Source organism: Marmota marmota, unplaced genomic scaffold (assembly GCF_001458135.2).
Source record: "Marmota marmota marmota unplaced genomic scaffold, marMar, whole genome shotgun sequence".
NCBI classification, from domain to species: Eukaryota; Metazoa; Chordata; class Mammalia; order Rodentia; family Sciuridae; genus Marmota; species Marmota marmota.
The window spans coordinates 60,352,927-60,358,688 of NW_025999842.1; the positions used below are offsets into that span (position 1 = coordinate 60,352,927).

The window sequence follows — 5,762 nt, forward strand, 5'->3', positions numbered from 1 at the left end:
AGACTCTGGAAAAGTAGTCATAGATGAGGCCTCAGTTCCCTTCTTTGTCATAAATCCTTCCTGACCTTGAATAAAGGTGTCTCTGCCCTCTGTTTTCCCATCTGAAAAATGAGGAGTATAGTAATTTGCTTTTAATTTTCTTAATGTGTGTTGACTAATTAAATCATGCTGATAAAATGCCTGGAACAATTTGAGAAGAATGATGTGTGTGATTCGTGCCTTGATAATGCACCTAAATTACCGAATCTTACTAGTTAATATCAAAAGGCAAGAATTTCCCTCTCTTGTCTGTTGCATACTTGCTGTATTTACCAAGGTCCTAGTGAACCGAAGAGCATATGAAAATGACTTTACAGTGTGTGTGCATATCTTTGTTCACTCTTTGCAAGCCCCATTTACATGCTGCTGTGTTTAACTTGAGATGAGTATCTCTTTCTTCTGGTGATGGATTTTAGCCTCAACTCTGATTTCTGCAGATATGATGGAGTTTCTGTTTCTCAGTTAGGACTACACAATGTCTTTAGATGGTAGGTCATATTGTTGACAACTACAAGCAGATTGGAAGTTGTTGGTATGCTGTTTCCCAGGGAATTTTAAAGTGTATGTGTAGGCAAGGTGGTCGAGTAATTGTTGATATCACTACTCTGTGCTGTTGCCTGCTGTGTTTCTACAGTGCCCTATGATAGCAATAACATTGCAATGACAACCTTGCATTATAATTTTCCTGCTTATAGATTTTTTTCTCCATTAAATGGTGGGTTCCTGCTCATATTTTTATCTCCAGTACTTTCCCAAATATTGGATGGTAAGTGGCACTCAATGTACATTTGTTGAATAAACGAGTAGTAATCTTATAAGTAATAACTGGCTTGTTATTTGGTTAATGAACTGACGTGGCTTTGTAATGTGTCAACTTGGGTAGGCTGAACTGTGTTTATAAGATTTCTTTTATCTGAACTTTTCTGTTAGGATGATTCTTGAGGAACGTATCTGCATAAGATTTAGAGGGCAGAGGTCATGTTATTGGTTAATGCTTAAATGTTGAGGCAAGATTATCAGATGCAAACTCACAAACATATTTACTTATTTGGTGCTCACTTCCTCATGTGGGGAGGCAGCCAGGACTATAACTGCTTCACCTGTGCCTGGATCTGCTTTGAGTTTTTCCATCTGGCTCACCAACTTCTGTGTTTAACTCCATCAGAAAGGGTGTCCCAAGGCATAATTCTATCTTCAAGTTCAAAAGCATCGAGAAATGATAGTAGATCCAGTCTGTCTTTGTGGATTCCAGCTTCCTTGTGTGTTCTATCTGGTCCCTCACTGTGTAGCCATCTTGCCTCCTGACAGCCTGCCCTGTGGACTTCAAGCCCTAGCACCAGATGCACAGACAACAGTTTTACTGAAAATGCCAAACCGGCATGACTGGGTCAGGTCAAATTTCTGTAACAAGTCCCTTTATGAACACATACACATGCTTCCAGACATACATCTAAGTATATGTGTACTTGTACTTCCCACTGGTTCTACTTGTCTGATTGAACCCTAATTGATGCAGCTGGCCTGTGAGACCTTGGAGATAAGTTGCCTACATGCATTTCTCCGTGTACATGTACATGTGCTTATGTGGGCATGAATGTGTGTGTACATGACATGCAAAGGCACTGTTGGTTCAAGTAATTCTCATTATTGAAACAAACATCCTTAAAACAAACCTCTCATCAACTTGGACATAATAACATTTTTTTTCCTGCTCTATAAATTCTAGTGTGTGCATCCCTGAATATTGAGGAAAGTACATTTTTTTTCTTTTTTCTTTTTGTAACTTATTTAGAAACTCAGACTAAGAAGATTGTGCCATTTTCAAGATGTGGCTTCTGATATCTTTCTGGGCAAGAACATTAGACCAGCAGATGGGAGAAGAGAGAAGATGGAGGATTCCCACCTACTTCTTAACCACCTTAGGTTAGAAATGACACTTACTGTTCTGCTTCTAATCCACTGGCAAGAACTACTTCTATCACATCCCTTAGAAGCATGAGGCGGTGCTGGAAAATGGCATCGTAGCTGGGACAGTCCTTTCCCAGCTAGAACTGCATCACGGAAGGGGAGCCCAAGTGTTGGGGCAACAGCTGCTATCACTCCCACACAGACTCTTATGTAAAACAGTGTTGACTGAATCAGAAAAAAAAACTCAATAATCTTGGTTGTTAAATTTTAGCCTGGTGTACAGTTTGCTTGGAGGAAAAAAGAGAAAGAGAGTCAGTCTGTGGGGAGCCAGAGAGGAGATCCTTCCAACTTCAGGATGGAGTGTCCTATTGTATCCTGAGGCAAATGGAAGCAAACAAAGCTTGCAGCCACTTTAGGAAATCTGGCCCTTGGAGAGCAAGCTAAAATTGAAAAATCCATTTGAAAATATAGTGTTAATTTCCAACAGCATTAACATTCCAGTTGCATCTGAATATGTCTTAAGGCCAGCTCCGGATGCACTGGCCCCACTACAGTTTGATCTCTCATTTGGAGCTGGCCAGCTGCAAGTAGCCATCACTGGTCAGGAATAAGTGGCCATGTACCAGGTTTTAGCACATTTTTCTGAACAAGTTGCTTGGCTGGGTGTACAGGCCTTTCTCCTTCTGTCTCTCTAGGTTTGGCAGCATTTATGCAGAAGTCGAAGTCAACTTCTACTTGAATCTAATTCTGCATTCTTTAAATATGCTTTATATTAAGTATTTTCAGTTTCCTACATAAATAAGTGATCATAAATTTGCAATATAGAAAGAAAACAACATCTAATTAGAACTCACATATGTTTATGTTTTTTATCCATTTACTCATTTGTATATAAAATTGTTTTTCATTCCATTTTTTCCTGTTTTGATTTTCCTGTTTTGGCATTTTTCCCTTATGTTTTTTTCCTCGAGCTAAAACCTTGTGATCTAATACAAATCAAAAAGGCAAGAATTACTAAGGACAGTGTATAATTCAACAAGCAGTATAGTTGCTAAACAAAATATTTCTGTTAAGAAAAGAATGACATATATTAATAGGATATAATTTTGATGTAAATCCTTATACCTAAGCTAAATAAACCTACACTCCTAGTAAAGGTAATGCTTAATGGCTCCTCATATGGAAAATACTTAAGAGTTCCATATGTCTGTAAATACAATGTAAGAAGGAAAATGAGATGGATTTTCAAAATAACCCTTATAAATTCAGATTTTACTAACAAAATGATAGAATTCCAGTTATTGGAAATGAAACATTGTTGTTTTAACTGGTCACCATCTAATGTTTCAGATTTATAAGTGAATATGTTGTCTATTTTAGGTGGTATAGTTTGTTACAGATTAACCCTTTCAAAAATAACAACTGACAGATGGACAGAACACCTCCCAACACACACACACACACACACACACACACACACACACACACTTCTGTTTGAACACCCTGAAGTACTCTCTAGATAGCCATGATTTGAGGTATCAAGAACCCAGACAACACCCATGCTCAACCTACAGGGATTAGGGAAGGTCACCCCCATATCCTATACTTCCAGAAACATGGATACCAGTGAAACACCCCAAACTTAATCTGCAAATGCCATGAAAACCAAGAGAAGTTCTCCTTCATAACCCATAGACTTCAGTCCATAGCTGCTGGTGCTAAAAGTGTTGGTACCATTTATGTTTGTTCCTTGGGAGCTGGAGAAGGTATCATCTGGTTCCTGCAGCTCCACAACAAGTAACAATGCTCCAATATGTATTTTTTCTTTGATGCAGAGGGTCTGTGGCAGAGTCCCACATAGGGCACCATGGCTACTGGTGATATACTCTTGGTGTCACCTGTGCTTGCCCTGAGGAAACTGAGGATACTCTTCTACATCCTGCCCCATTAAGACTGTCAGTAGCAGGTACAAATCCCAGTGTTATTAAGGTTCAACTCTGTGGAACATGAAGACAGACCTTTGGAGCCTATATCCACTACAAATTCATACAATTACCTTCATAAATTGTTGTAACCTACACTATTGAGGCACGGAAAGACACTGCTGATATTAATCCAATTAAAAATGCACTAAAGAATTAATAGACACTATTCAAAAGAATGGCCAACAAGCACTTGAAAAAATATTATTTCTCACTAATCATGAAGGAAATGCTAATCAAAATCACTGTTATGTATAACTAAAAAGAACAAAAATTTTAAAAATTAAAAGAAATAATAATGAGATATCATCTCACTTGGGTTGGAAATGGCTATAATCAAAAAGTCGAAAATTACAAAAGCTGGTGAGGATTCAGAGAAAGAAGAACTCATACATTGCAGGTGGGAATGTATATCAGTATGACTATTATATACTATATTTTGAAGATTCCTCAAAAACCTAAAAATAGATCTACCATATAATCCTTAATCAAGGATTAAGGAAGGTCATCCCCATATCCTACTAAAAGGATATCTGCATTCTCATGTTTATTAAACCTCACTATTCACAGTAACTAAAATATGGAATCAACCTGGATGCCCTTCAGTGGATGAATGAATAAACAAAATGTGGTATGTATAAACAATGAGATATTTATTATTCAGTCATAAAAAAAGAATGAAACCCTGTCATTTGCAGCAACGTGGAAGGAAATAGAAGCTATTATGTTAAGAGAAATAAATCACACCTAAAAAGATAAATGCCATATGTTTTCTCTCTCTTATGGAAAGCAAGTCAATGTTATAGAAGAACCGAATGGAATAGTTGTCACTAAGCAGTAGGTAGAGAGGATGGAAAGACATTCAATAAAGGTACCAAAACACAGAGTGGAGAAATTACTTCTGATTCTTCCCTAGTATAGTAGGGTGACTATTTGTTAAGACAACTGGTGATAAATTTCAAAATGACTAAAAAATATATGAAATTCCAAATACATAAATGATTAATGTTTGAAGAGATTAAAATATTCATTACCATGATAAGATTGTTATGTATTGTATACATGCATTTAATTACCATAATATACCCACAAATATGTACAAATATTTTATTCCAATAAAAATTAATTAAAATAAATTTTATAAAGCATAAATTAACTAATGTACATGAAACATGGAAGTCTACTTTCAATCTAGGGATATTCCAATATGGAGTAAGATGACATGCCCTAATCTGAATGACTGAAGGAAAACAAAAATAAATTATATCTGGTAAAAGATAATATTAACTAGAACTTAAAATTATCTCTACAACTTTTCATACACAATTATTAGCCTTCCATGCAGAATAAGGGGCAGAAAGAAATCACTGAAAATGAAAGGGGCAATCTGAGTTGATTCCATATTTTATGATAATAAAAATAGATCCACAGACTCCCAGATACTGATGTTAATAGAAGTAGGTTTGAATACAACTGTGATTAGTATGTCAGAGAAAGGATATGAGCCAAATATTAAGTGAAAAAGGCATACGAAAAAATACTATAAATTAATGCATAATAGATGGTGTAACCACAGATTAGAAACACAGAAGAGAAGATCAGTGAACTAGGAAACAAATCAATAAATTGCATTAAGACTGAATGGAGAGAACAAAAAGCAAAATTATGCAAAGAAATCAAGAATCAATTAGCACACAAAGATACAGGTGATTGATTCCAGAAAAATACTGGACATAACTACTGTCTGTGAAATGCTACCAACCGTATAATTTCTACTTCAAGAAAGGCCTGAAAACTGTGGGTAGCAGGCACTAGCTCAAGTCCAAGAGTCCA

At 36.4% G+C, this 5,762-nt stretch overlaps 1 long non-coding RNA gene across 1 annotated transcript; it reads left to right on the forward strand.

Annotated features, from left to right (window-relative positions):
- The first annotated feature begins 684 nt into the window (after window positions 1-684).
- On the forward strand, window positions 685-2,237 carry LOC125615076. The gene is made up of 2 exons (XR_007345630.1): window positions 685-805; window positions 1,832-2,237. It is a non-coding gene; the product is annotated as an uncharacterized LOC125615076 (long non-coding RNA).
- Window positions 2,238-5,762: the final 3,525 nt, after the last annotated feature.